We start from the raw sequence: 14,182 nt of genomic DNA, 5'->3' as shown, positions 1-14,182 counted from the left end.
GAAGTTCTCATTTCTCAACCTACAGAGACACCACCTTCATCTGGTTTTCCTCTTCTACCCACCCCTAAGATTTCCTATCCTTTGGGGCAGGTATTTTGGCACAGCAGGTAAAGCCTACAACACTAGCAACCCATCTGGGCTCCGGTTCGAGTCCTGGCTGCACCACTTCTAATCCAGCTCCCTGCTAAGGCACCTGGGAATGCATCAGAAGATGGCCCAAGTGCTTGGGCCCCTGTACTCAGGTGGGAGACCTGGAAGAACCTCCAGGCTTTGACCTGTCTCAGCCCTGGCCATTATGGCCATGTGGGGAGTGAACCAGTGGAAGGAAGACATCTGTCTCTATATACCTCTGCATTTCAAATAAATAAAATAAACCTTAAAAAAAAAAAAAGATTTACTATTCCTTGGGGCAAGTGCTATGGTGCAGCAGGGTAAGCCATTGTTTAAGACACCTGCATCCCTTGGGGCCAGCGCTGTGGCACAGCGCGTAAAGCCACCACCTACAGTGCCAGCATCTCCTATAAGCACTGGTTCAAGTCCCAGGTGCTCCACTTCTGATACAGCTCTTTGCTATGGCGAGGGAAAAGCAGTAAAGGTGGCCAAAGTCCTTGGGCCCCTGCACCACCCCCACCATGGGGGACCTGCAGGAAGCTCCTGCTTCCGTTACAGCCATCTGGGGAGTGAAATAGTAGATGGATGACCTCTTTCTCTCTCTGCCTCTACCTCTCTGTAACTCTGAATTTCAAGTAAATATATAAATCTTTAAAAAAAGACACCTGCATCCCATGTCACAGTGCCAGGTTGAGTCCCACCACCTCTGCTTCAGATCCAACTTCCTGCTAATGCATCCTGGGAGGCAGCTTGGGCCGCTGCTACCCACATGGGAAATCTGGATGGAGTTTCTGGTTCCTGCTTCTGGCTCTCCCAGACCTGGCTATTTTTGGCATTTGTGGAGTAAACCAGGAGATGGAAAATTTCTCTGTCACTCTGCCTTTCAAATTGATGAAGAAGAAGAAAAAAAAAAAAGGCTGGCACCACAGCTCACTTGGCTAATCCTTAACCTGCAGCGCCGGCACCCCAGGTTCTAGTCCCGGTTGCCCCTCTTCCAGGCCAGCTCTCTGCTGTGGCCCGGGAAAGCAGTGGAGGATGGCCCAAGTGCTTGGGCTCTGCACCCATGGGAGACCAGGAGGAAGCACCTGGCTCCTGGCTTCAGATCAGCACAGCGCACTGGCCATGTGGCCATTTGCGGGGTGAACCAATGGAAGGAAGACCTTTCTCTCTGTCTCTCCCTCTACTGTCTAACTCTGCCTATCAAAAAAATAAAAAATAAATAAATCTTAAAAAAAATTAAAAAAATAAACTTTAAAACAAAAAGACTACCCTCCCTCAAAGTTTAGTCTTGCTCATGGACATTTGTCTGTTTCGTTCAATACTACATTCTCAACACATATTTGTTAAATGAATAGTCCTTTTCTTTCACCATCTTCTCTCTGAAAGACCACCTCCATCGTACACCTTCACCTAACATGGGAAAACAAAATTTTTACTCCAGCCGAATCTTCTCCACAGACAAGTTCCAAATCCTATGCTCAGCTGGCTACAGGAAACCTCTCAGTAGGTATTCCAAAGACCAAGTTTAAGGAAGGCCAAACTGGAACTCTTCCTCTTCCTATTTCAAAGCAGCTCTTCCTCTAAAATGTTCCCTCTAGAGCTTCCCAGATGGCAATTTCCTTCTCTTCTCTCAGTCACCAAATCCTACTGACGCTACCTCCTCAGTTCACAGACAAAATAAATCTGTACCTGTTTTTCTTCTGATCTCTCTGACACTATATACACTCACAGGCGGTTAGGGGAAATTTTCATTTAGAGAAGATCCCATAATGAGACCACCTTAGTTTCATTTTAGAAGGCAGCCAAGTGTCTTTTACCTATCTTTTTTTTTTTTTTTTCAAGAGAGAAACAGCTCCAGAGCAACAGGACTGAACTTCCCTCAGCAACCCCCACGTCTCATTCCTTAAGCAAATGTATCACATTTTCATGATAACAAAGATGAAACAAAACTTCACATTTCAAACCTATACCCAAGTCCTCACCACTCTACTAAATGCTTGGTAGTAAAATAAAGAAATAGCTCTAGGGCTTCCAGTCACCCACTCAACACTTTCCTTCTTCATTTGCTCAAGCTGCATTTGTGCAGAAGAGTCTCTCTTTCAGAGGTTATAACAACTGAAAAAGTCTGTTATAGGAAAAGACCAAAAAACGATACGGTTAGGGCCACAGTTCATATTTTCATTAAATGGCTCAGAAAAGTACTTACAGAAAAAATGAGGAAGAGTGATGCTAACAGAAAGAGAAGTACAACCATGCTCTTTTCACTAAAGATGGGCCAGTGTACAGGAGGATGATATATATTAAACAGCACACAAGGTAAACAGAACTGGCAGGTCAAAGTTCCTATTCTCAGGTACGGAAGAAAAGTGTTAAGTGCTGTAGCTATGAAAGGTTTCCAAAAAGTTCACAGAAAATAAGCATATTACGGGAAAAAAAACAACTATGCATGGATTTCACAAAATATTTTGCAGCAAAACATTATTGGTCTCATCCATTTGTTCATCTCCAAACGCCTGTAATGGTTTGGAGGCTGGAGCCAGGAGTTCAGTCAAGGTCTCCTACATAGATGGAAGGAACCCAACTAACTTCTGTCATTACTGTTGTCTCCTAGTGTCCACATTAGAAAGCAGCTGAAATCAGGAGCCAGAGCCAGGCACTGAACCCAGGCAGTCCAGATTCGAAACTTGGGCATCCTAACCAATGTCTTAACCATCAGGCCAAGTGCTCACCTCTAAATTTATCTTGTAATTACATTTTCCATGAAGCTGTTGAATGCTGTATCATAAACACCGTACTACAGGAAAAGATGAAGTACAACTAAGTGGATCTGCGATGTACAGAAAGAAGTTGGTACTGAAACTCAGTGTTAAAGGACCAGTAGAAATTACCATATGGGAAGGTGGAAAAGGTCATTTTGGAAATGAGCTCAGCATGTGTAAATATTCAAAGACAAGACAACAGAGAATTCTAGCTTGTATGAGAAGTGCACAGCATGCACAAGGAAAACTGAAAAGTAATGAAAGGGAACATGAGAGACCCATAAAGCTAAAGCATGAAAGACCTTTCATGAATATATTGGATCCCTAGGGGTCTGGGTCACTGCTTTACATTCAGAACCTAGGACAGCATTACCACTTAACAAATCACAACTCTAAAATCAAAAGGGGAAGAGTGTGGACTCTGGATAATTATCCCTAGCTTTTCCTACACAGACTTCTCCATCGCACTACTTGACAACTTCCTTATGAAGAAATGCCTTGTTCCACCTATAATTCCTATTTCTTTTGGGACCACCAAGCTGTTTGTTGCCAACTGCAGCAAGACAGCACTGTCACGTGCCTTTGCATATTTGTTTTTGCTCCATGTTAACCCAGAAAGCAGTTTGTATAAACTTCCCTATTATTGAGTTCCTTCCCAGAAATTACAAGAGAAAAACTGACCCTAAAGGTACAGTTCAATTTATAAAAACATGCCTAATTATGGAGTGTGCTATATGTCTTCACCATACAATCATACCACTGTTGTCTGTCCCCCTCCCCCAAAATCTGTTCCTTTTCAGGTCACTGAATATATGGGCTGGATACATTCTTAACAGACAGCACAGCTCCAAGAGGGGCCTTTCTGATCATTCTGAGAGCCATTTAGTCAACCACATTCTGGTGTAAAGAATCTTTGGAGGTGGTGGCCTCTACAGCAAATTTATCAAGTAGCGAACAAACTGCACTCCATTCCAGCACGGCCACTCCTGTCACCATGGTTGCAATAAAGCTGTCCTGACAGACTCATTCAGGCAAGGACCACAGATGTTTTCAGTGGAAGTGCTGTCTAGTATGACCCATTTATGAGTTAGGCTCAAAGGTAGGTTAAACATGAGCTGCCCACAGTCCCACTCTCTCTTTAGCCAGCTATTCTTCAATTACAGGAGCTCTTGATGTGTCCCCAGGCCTAAGCAGCCCATAGTCCCTTTCTGGTGTCTGCTCACTGGGAAGTCTTGCTAGCCTGGCTACAGTAGCAAAGGTCTGCTTTAATGTACTGCTTCTTCTCCTGAAGTTCTCTTTTTAAAGAAAATGCTTTGAGAGTGTACTTTGTTGAAAGCCTCGAAATGTCTCTTTTCAATGTTCACTTGAGAAATGCTTGCAGTAGGAAACCAGCAGGCCTTATTGTCCCATTACCCTCCAATGGCAGAACTGTCAGACTTTAACAGAAAGGGAAATTCAACAAGGAAGCCCTCCAAAACATAGGTGGAATCATATATATATATATATTACCAATAGCCCCTTTTTTCTTACTTAGAATAGCTCTAGGATAGTCATGACTAAGTTAGGGATAAACCAGGTAGAGCAAAATTCAGTCTACATACAAGATGGCAATAAATAGCAACTACCGTTCAAGTTAAGGCATAGTATAGGCACATAAAGGGTACTACAGACACATAAAGTGCCACTGTCTCCTTTGTTGAAGTGATGTCAAATACAAACCACTGTAGGTCATTTGGCAATGCAAAATTATGAGATAATCTCTAACAATTCAGCAAATGAGAAAACTAACAAAGAAAGGTGTTTTATAAAAGTAGTTAAGTAGTCTAGGAAGCATCAGAATTGCAAAAGTGAGTAAGCCAAACTACCCAAAGCAGGGAAGGATGTGGTGAAATGATAATGATGGGAAACTGGTTGGCCACGAATCAAATAATTTGGAACAAAGAGGGCAGGCAACCTGATTTGGGGAACCACAGCATATCTCTAAGGCATTAGCTTTTTTATGGTCTGGTAAAAAACATACAGATGGGTCCCATGCCCCAGTTTTTGATTCAACAATTATTACATGACTAACAAGTTCCAAGGAGATACCGGTGCTGCCGACTTGGAAAACCACATTTTAGGAACCACTAAGCCAGGGTAATAGAAAAAGCTTTTTGGCCTCTAAAGTACCAGTAAAAGAATCTCAGAACTCCAATGAGTTAGGAAAGATTCCACAAAAGTGACACGAGCACTTAAAAGTGGCAACATTCAGAAGCAAAGAACAAGCACTAAGGAACAGAGAAAACTCATTAACTCTATCATATATTAACAATGTTAAAACACCGGAGGCCAGCCCGGGAGCACCCTGCCGGACATGCAATGCCTTCAGACTCAACCAGTGAGCCAGGCAGTTATTACTACAACTATTATTACCTTTAGACAAGGACTCTGAGACTAAAGATGTTAGTACACTTGCCCCAAGTGATAAATCTAATAATCACTGAAGCAAGACTGCAATCTCTGGCTTGCCAGTCCATCACCCAGCACCCACACAAGTCATTTCCTTCTCCTATAGACAACTGCCTGTAGCAACGCTTCCAAACCCGCACTTTTAACGCTAATCCTAAGTCTGCCCTTCCACAGGATAACTGATGTTAACTCCTGTGTTCCTAAATAAATCTAAATGCAGATAGGGAAGAGGGAGGCTAACTGATCTTTTTTAAGACCAACTTTGTTCGTTTATCTGCTATTTCTAGTCTGTTGATATCTCATAACACAAAGGAAACTCATCACATTTAAATCACCCAACTCCTACACCCAGAATAGCCTTTTCCCAAATTTCTCATTCTCACTCCCCTCAAAGCACGGAGGATTAAGTAAATACAGGTAAAGACGCTATTTCAGTTAGTCCAAGCAAAATTAACTATCATATCACCATTACATTGAAGTGTATTGTAGGACTCCAGAGCTCAGCAGAGAGTGACGAACCGGAGGACCAAGTTAAGGAGTTGTCAATCTTATTGGAAGTGGTTCAACTAACGGCAGGACGAAAGACGATAGATGAAGACAATGGAAAAGGAGGGGTTCCCAGGACTAAACATCTGTAAGTATCAGTAAATGGCAGGGCAAATACATGAAAAAGAAACCACTAGTGAAATTTTACAAAGAGAGTCACAGGGATAGTACTCCGCCGAGAGGCTTTAAAGTCAGTTACCTATCTCTTAAATGAACTATAGTTCATTAATCCTATTCCCGAGTCCCTGGGACCCGGGCACTAGGTAAGGGCCTGGGCAAACCCCCTAACTCGAGAGGTTCGAAGTGACCCGCGCCCAAAACACTGCACACGGCGGGAGGAAGAACCAGCTCGGATGCAGTCACCCAGCAACTGAGACACGGCCAAGGTACGGCGCAGGAACCTCACGAGCCTGAGGTCCGTCCGCGCAGGCGGAGAGCCAGCTCACGGCCGCCCACTCTCCACCTGACGGGGCGACTCGGCCCAACCCGCTCGCTTAGCCCAACCTCGCGGGCCCGCGCGTGGCGGGAGGACGGCAACGCGCTCCCGGGGCCGCCCACAGCCGGACCCGGCGGCATACTCCCCCCGCCCACAGACCTCCTCACTATCCCTCCCGGTCCAACAACCCGCGACCCCCCACTGCAGTTGCCTCCCCGGGACGACTCGACCGAGTTCGGTAATTACCTAGAGCTCCACCGCGGCGCCATTACACCGGATGCACGTCACTTCCCCTTCCCGGGCACCGGCAAGAGGAGGAAGGCGGAGCGTGAAGTACGTAAAAACCGGACGCTCATTTGGGTTTGACGCGCTTTGCCTATTAGGTTACCTTAAACACCACATCACAACGCCAGATTGAAAGCAGTGCATCTAATCATACTGTCTCCTTACCAACACGGCAACGAAAAGCAAGTAGACCCGAACTACAAAGACCAGCATCCTCCCTCTCGTCAGACGGAAATGACTAACCGCAATTGTAGTTTTAGGCGAGAAGGCCCCAGTGGACGATGGGAATTGTAGTTCTTGGATATAAGCATCTGCGACTGCCTCCAGGCTGCTCACAGAATACCTGAGAGTAATTAGGGTTTGATAAGATTAATTATAATCCAAAACTGTTTCTCTGCGGTTGGCAGAAAAGTAGTCCTCCGTGGTCACGTTTCCGTGAAAATATTAAAAAACAGAAATCCTCTCAGACATTTTGGTTTGACCAAGAGCATATTAAGCAAAATGTTACTAAATGATTAAGTGCCTACTAAGTTCCAAGAGAATATTAGCCCATTAATAGACTGAGAGAAGCTAATTCTGTGAAGACGATGATGTCTCTCTTTGGGCTAAGATACCAGGTGACAAGACACTGTCGAGATAAAGAGATTCCGCAGCTGAGTTAGAAACTGTCTTATACAGAGTTCAGAGGTAGGGCTTCAATCAAACAATTTCCTTGAACTTTCGTTTTTGCAATCACAAAACCCAGAAGTCCAAGTAATTGTTAACTGTTTGGGGAGTTCTCTTGCTTTTTTAAACCAGGACTGGTTTCTGCAAATACTTCATTACAATTTTAGGTTATTTGTGCTTCTAACTCTTTCCTAGTTGCAGAGATTAAAGGCATTAAAAAACAAAATGGAGCTGGGCTACTTATGCTTAAACGATGGATTTATTCATGAATCATTGACTTCGAGTAAGTTACTTCACATTCTGTGTCCATTTCCTGATTTGTAAGGAGTAAAAGCAGTACCCACCTATATTCTGTTTTATCAATGATGCAATGCTTGATATACAACTGCAATTGGGCTAATACTTGGTTGAAGTTGCTATAGTCTATAATAATTATCCTAATTCAGTTGATTTCTTTAGATCAGACCGTCAAAATTAATTGGAGCTATGTTGGCATTATCATACAACCTTGACATTTTTCTGGATATCATTTAAAAAATTTTTTTTTCTATTCTGGGTATCATTAAACTCTACTATTCACATATGACACTGATTTTGATTGCTCTCTTGGCCAAGAGAGAAAGTTCAAAGACTTTTGCTTAGCCTTATCCACTGTTACAGTTTGGATGATAGTTTGTGTGTTCCCCAAAGGTCTGTAGGTTGAGGACTTGATCCTCAAAGTCTTATGTTAACCATTAACAGGTCAATGTTAATGGTTGAAGGATTAAGGGTTGAGGCTTAATCCAATTATGGTGTCTGGAAGGTGGGCTCACTAGGAAGTATTTAGATCATTGGGAGCTTGCCATCAGAAGGTGGTTCTTGTGAGAGAGCTGATTATATAAGCCTCCTTCTACTCAACTGTTCTCTGCTTCCCGGTTCACCATATGTGTGTCCCACACCAGCCTCCAGCCTCATCAAATGCATAAACCAATGGGACTGCCTGATCTTGGACTGTGAGCTGCCAGCACTGTAAGCCAAAATCAGTTTTCTTCCTTCCAAGTAGCCCTTCTCAGGTATGTTAATTGTAGTAACAAGAAGCTGACTAATATACCCACTATGGTAGCTTTTACTTTACAGGTCACAGGAAATATATGGAAATGTACCACCTTTGAAGTATGTCAATCCCAATTTTACACTTGGGACTGCGTAACTGGCTACTAGTTTTGCCTGTGATCCCAGTGAAGCCATTGTGAAAAAGATGGCTGGCCCTGACTCCAAAACTACAATTCACCTCCTTCCAGCAGGAGAGCCATAATGGTGCTTCCTATCTTTAGGTGTCATTGTTCGCTGCTGCTGTGCATTTACCAGTTCCCCTTTCCTTGTGTGCCATAATTCAGATAATTGGAAGTGACTCTCTTTGGGGAAGGATCAGAGGAATCATGACTGTGTATACCTGACTTGATATTGCAGGATGTTTCTTTCCAAAACCCAATTAAGTCCCAATTAATGGCTTGAAAACTGGACAGGTAAGAGATTCAGAGTTTTTTGTTGAGTTGACTACCTTTAGCTCATCCATTCTTTTTTTTAATATTTTTATTTATTTTTTTGAAAATCAGAATTACACAGAGAGAGGAGAGGCAGAGACAGAGCGAGAGAGAGGTCTTCCATCTGATGGTTCATTCCCCAATTGGCTGCAATGGCTGGAGCTGCGTCGATCCAAAGCCAAGAGCCAGGAGCTTCTTCCAGGTCTCCCACGTGGGTGCAGGGGCCCAAGGACTCGGACCATCTTCTACTGCTTTCCCAGGCCATAGCAGAGAGCTGGATCAGAAGTGGAACAGCCAGGTATTGAACTGGCACCCATATGGGATGCCGGCGCTTCAGGCCAGACCGTTAACCCACTGCGCCACAGCGCCGGCCCCTCATCCATTCTTCATTCTAATTATGTGTAATTAAGGAACCACTTCATTGGATGCACAGATATTTCTGTCTTAAGAGACACCCTATTCTATTCACCATCTTCATATGTCCTCGTGGTTGCTGCTCTGTGAAGTCCAGCCACTAGGATGACTGTGAACCCCAAGCTTTGGGGATGAAGTGTTGCCTCATATTCTCTTGCTGCAGGGCCCCTGCATTCTCATTGTTGCTAAGGATTCAGTTCTGTGACAGCCTCTCCCAAAGTCAGCCCTGACTTGTGAAGAGCCAAGACTGGACATGTTGGTGATGGTAGTGCTGTGCTCACCAACACTTTCCTGATGGTCTTGGAAAGTGATGTGTCCTCTGGAATCTCTCTGGAAAATAATTTTCTGGTAGCTTTTCTGGTCTTCTGCCCATTCCCACATATCCACTTTCCTGGGCTTATTCCCTGTAACTGTGGTCATCTATAAAAACTTAAGCGTTTCAGTTTTGCTCAGCATGAGCTATCACTTTCTCCAGATGTGTCGTGTCACCCTCAGAGCAAACATACTGTGCCTTTGGATCCTTTCCGAGAGCATAAGGCTATATGCCAAGAGACTGCTCAAAGTCACTAAACTCTCCCTCATCTAGAATTATTTTCTACTTATGAAAATAGTTAGTAATTAGTCAACTATGTTGTGCCAGGCATAATTGTGCTCCTTATACCACCTGAGGTGGGATCTTTGCCCTTCAGGGCTCCATCTCCAAAATCTCACGTTACCTGATGCTTTTCTGTATCATTCCTGCTACCAATATGTTGGTTGAGTCTCTTCAGAAGCAGACAGAGATAGAGAAGAATATAGGTGGTTTACTGGAGATTAACACCTATGAAAGCAAAAGGCAGGGAACATGATTGAGTAGGAAAGTCAACCCTTGACCACCAGGTGAATCTGACAAAATATCCAAAAACTCAACAGAGAGGTCCAGAGCAAGGCTCGCCTATTAAAAGAGTCTTTTTTTTTTTCTTTTGACAAGGCAGAGTTAGACAGTGAAAGAGAGAGACAGAGAGTAGAAAGGTCTTCCTTCCGTTGGTTCACCCCCCAAATGGCCGCTATGGTCGACACGCACTACGCCAATCCGAAGCCAGGAGCCAGGTGCTTCCTCCTGGTCTTCCGTGTGGGTGCAGGGCCCAAGCACTTGGGCCATCCTCCACTGCCTTTCCGGGCCACAGCAGAGAGCTGGACTGGAAGAGGAGCAACCACGACAGAACCAGCACCCCAACAGGGACTAGAACCCTGAGTGCCGGCGCCGCAGGCGGAGGATTAGCCTACTGAGCCACGGCACCGGCCTAGAAGAGTCTTGCATTAGAAGAAAGTTAAACCATAGTCTTGTTTGGTTGTGGCCGGGGCCACCTCAAAAAAAGCAGGACCTGGGCTCTGCGGCTGACCTGAAAGAAAGCTGGCATCCTATATCCGAATATCTTAAGGGTCCAGTTCTGTGTCTACCACAATGGGTACCAGTAATAGAGAGATGCTAGAAATAATTAGTATTACTCAGTATGTACCACATAATTAGCTCAACAATACTGTAAGAATTGCATAGGAAGAATTGTTGAATCAGAGTGATGTTCTGCCTTTCTTAGGTTAAGTTAATTTCAGAGATCACAGAACTTAATGAAAGAGGCTAGAGATTTACCACAACTTCATTGTCCATAATAATAGATTGTTACTTCATGGGAAGCATTGGTCAATCTCTTATGACATAGCTAAAAAAGAATTTTACTCTCCTTTGTTCTGATGTTATTGATACTTCTGTAAATGGATCACAGCTACTCAGATTCATTTTTCAAATAGGTTTCTGCTTTTCTCTAAGATGATCTGAAAATCCTAGTTTAGGCAACAGATTAATCTTTGTGTCTCCAAAATAAGACACTCATAGCCCCTGGAAAACTGTTCCAAGGACTCTGAAGTAAGAATAGGCTCTTGGGAACATCTTTCAAGATGAAGTTGCTTAGAAGATTTTCAAGCTGTAACAGTGGCCCAATCCAGGATTTCCAGAACTCTTTTCTGCTCAGAAGCAGACGTCCAAGAGAACTTGGAAAGATTCCTGGAAAAAGGAATTAAAAGAGAAGTCAGTTTTGGTGCAGAAATCTTTGAAATCCATGCATAAATTTTTTTCATTTGCCATAAACTTTTTTAAGATCTCTGTTAGGCAAATCCATCTTCCTGATCTAGGTCTAATGGAATAAGAATTAATTAAAAGGGACTTTAAGAAACTAATAAGGGAATTTTAAAGCAGTTATTTAAATATTTTGATATTATTTTAATGTTCTTTTAAAAAATTATTTGCAGATACATGAGATATCCCTTTCTTTCTTTTTTTTTTTTTTTCTGCACCTGTTCCAAATCCTCAGTTTAGTAGACTCTGCTTTTGGGATCTGATTCTCACTGAGAGCTAAAAATTGAGAAGCAACTATTTTTACCAAGTCTCCTTACTTTTATAGCACAATAAGTTTTGCATAAGAGCAATAAGAATATTTTCTTCCAGATATAATTGATCCAATCAGTTGTGTGGTAAGGTCATATATGAAGTGTCACATTCGAGAAAAATTCTCATTTAAGCATGTGTCAGCAAAGGCTTTTGTGTGTGGAGGTCAGCTCCTGGGTGGTATTAGCTGCTGACATTAGTTGTGAAGTCTAACCAGCTTAGAGTAATGACCAGTGCCTTGGAGATCAGAGAACCTGGGAACACTGCACTGATCTACAGATCTTCAATAATCCCATTTCCTAAAAAACACAGATGGTACATTGGGGAGGAGGTGAGGGGATGGCTGGAACAGACATGCTAGAAAGTTTATCTAAATACCTGAGCAGGGGGCCGGCGCTGTGGCTCAGCAGGTTAACGCCCTAGCCTGAAGCACTGCATCCCATATGGGCACCGATTCAAGACCTGGCTGCTCCACTTCCAATCCAGCTCTCTACTACAGCCTGGGAAAGCAGTAGAAGATGGCCCAAGTCCTTGGGCCACTGCACCTTTGTGGGAAAACTGGAAGAAGCTCCTGGCTCCAGGCTTCAGATAAGCCCAGCTCTGTCCGTTGCAACCATTTGGGGAGTGAACCAGTGGATGGAAGAACTCTCTCTCTCTCTCTTTAACTCTGACTTTCAAATAAATAAATAAATCTTTAAAAAAAAAAAAAAAAAAACCTGAGCAGTACTAAGTATTTTTGTTTGGGAGAGGGAAGTGCTACTACACAAGGCGTTTAGAAATGTGTAAGGTAATGTATGCTAAACTGATCTTCTGTATATAAAGAGAATCGAAAATGAATCTTGATGTGAATGGAAGGGGAGAGGGAGTGGGAAAGGGGAGGGTTGCGGGTGGGAGGGACGTTATGGGGGGGAAGCCATTGTAATCCATAAACTGTACTTAGGAAATTTATATTCATTAAATAAAAGTTAAAAAAAAAAAAAAAGAAATGTGTAAGGGTAGCTCAGGCTGTTCCAATGCCCGGAGGCTGCTACTGGCATTTTGCAGAGGAAGAAGTTAGAGGGGTGGGGGATGGCAAGTGTCTTCCGAGCTCTAGGAAGAACTGTCCCATCTTGTGTGCCCTCTGAATTGCCAAGAGAAATTTGGAAAGGTGGTACATAAATTCATGCATTTTGCTTTAGCTAAATTGCTTAGGATCTCCCTGCTCCACACAGCCCATAGTACATGGGCTCTTGAGGGAGAAAAGATAAGTTTAAAGTAAATACAGAATTACCTGTTTCCAATATCCAATTTGTAAAGTGACAGGCCCTATTTTAGCTATGCTTAAAATCACAGTGAATCCAAATGCAAAGTAATGATAGCCAACATTTTTAAAGTTAGGAGTATAGATTTCTAGAAGGAACAAAAGATATTCTTTAACTCATTTCTGTCGCTCCCCCTCTTCGTGGAGGAACGACACAGGACCCTGCGCTGTTCTTTTGTCTGCTCGGCCCTCCCCAGGTTTGCTGCTGGTTCCTCCCGGGTTGGCTACTGTCCCTTCCACCTCCGTGGAAGGGCAGTTCCCCCTGGCCACATTCCCCACTTCCGCAGGGGAGCGGCACACTGCCGGCCGGCTCTCTCGGGGGCTGCACAGGTGTTCCCCTTAGATGTTCCCCTTAGATGTTCCTGGTGCATGCCGTCTCTCTCCTCCTTTATAGTCCTCCTCTGCCAATTCCAACTCGGCTGCCCACACGCCGAGTACGCTGCTCTCCTCCAATCAGGAGCAAGTCCTACAGTTTATTGGCTGAACTGGAGGCAGCTGTGTAGAAGCTGTTTTCTTCTCTCCCAGCGCCATATTGTGGGAGAGCAGATGCATAGAATAAGTCTTAATTCCAGTAACTTAGTCTAGTCCGGGTTGCTCCCCACAGATCCCCCTTTCTTTTTATTTTTTGGCATTGATATGCGCCTGTCTTTGGTGTCCCGCGGCACACACTCTGCTCTACTTGCTAGAGTTGCCACAGGTTCTTACGAGTCCTATCAATCAGGCAAACCGAATCCGGGTCCTCTCTTCGCCATGTTGTGAGGAGGTTTTTAGGCGCTGATGGGTGCCTGTCTTCGGTGACCTGCGGCTCATACTCTGGTCGAGCCGCCTGCTGGTGCTTACCGCCTTAATCAGGCAGACCGAATCCAAGCTCTCTCATTGCCATGTTGTGGGGTGACTTATTGGTGTTGATAACGTGCCTGTCTTCGGTGACCTGCGGCGCATAAGCTGCTAGCCGCCCGCAGGTGCTCATCGCCTCACTAATCAGGCAGACCGAATCCAAGCCTTCTCATTGCAGTATTGTGGGGAGGCCTTTCTATTTCTCTATTTCTCTATCTCCGGGCATTCCTATTTCTCCCATTTTACTTCTGTCTGCCAACATTCCTATTTCTCTCATTTTACTTCTAAACTTCTGTTTCTCTTATCCCTGCGGCCTCCCGGCGCCCGCCCCGAGGCTGCTTCTCGGCGGCTTCCCGGCTGAGCCGCTTCAGCCCGCGCCTCTCTCATCTGCGCGGCTTCCCGGCTCTGCGCGGCTCGGCTTCGCGCGCACACTCC

The 14,182-nt window shown here is 44.3% G+C and overlaps 1 protein-coding gene and 1 long non-coding RNA gene across 4 annotated transcripts in view; one reads left to right on the top strand and one right to left on the bottom strand.

Annotated features, from left to right (window-relative positions):
- Nucleotides 1–6,859, bottom strand: part of CWC22 (CWC22 spliceosome associated protein) — a 74,171-nt gene extending 67,312 nt beyond the window's left edge. Inside the window, exon 1 of one of the 3 annotated variants that reach the window (XM_089328029.1) lies at nucleotides 6,751–6,859. The gene's annotated coding sequence lies outside the window, so the exon portion shown is untranslated. Of the gene's footprint in view, nucleotides 1–6,546 lie in introns of all 3 variants that reach the window. The other 2 variants (XM_051848386.3, XM_070070512.2) reach the window with 2 other exon arrangements.
- A 1,235-nt stretch (nucleotides 6,860–8,094) lies between these two features.
- Nucleotides 8,095–14,182, top strand: part of LOC103348789 (uncharacterized) — a 38,422-nt gene continuing 32,334 nt past the window's right edge. The window contains exon 1 of the long non-coding RNA XR_016230730.1: nucleotides 8,095–8,303. This is a non-coding gene — a long non-coding RNA (uncharacterized LOC103348789). The remainder of the gene's footprint in view (nucleotides 8,304–14,182) is intronic.

Source organism: Oryctolagus cuniculus, chromosome 3, assembly GCF_051225735.1.
Source record: "Oryctolagus cuniculus isolate XC-2025 breed Fujian yellow rabbit chromosome 3, ASM5122573v1, whole genome shotgun sequence".
Lineage (NCBI taxonomy): Eukaryota > Metazoa > Chordata > Mammalia > Lagomorpha > Leporidae > Oryctolagus > Oryctolagus cuniculus.
The sequence above is the reverse complement of the archived record's forward strand: the minus strand, read 5'-3'. Positions and strand labels throughout refer to the sequence as shown.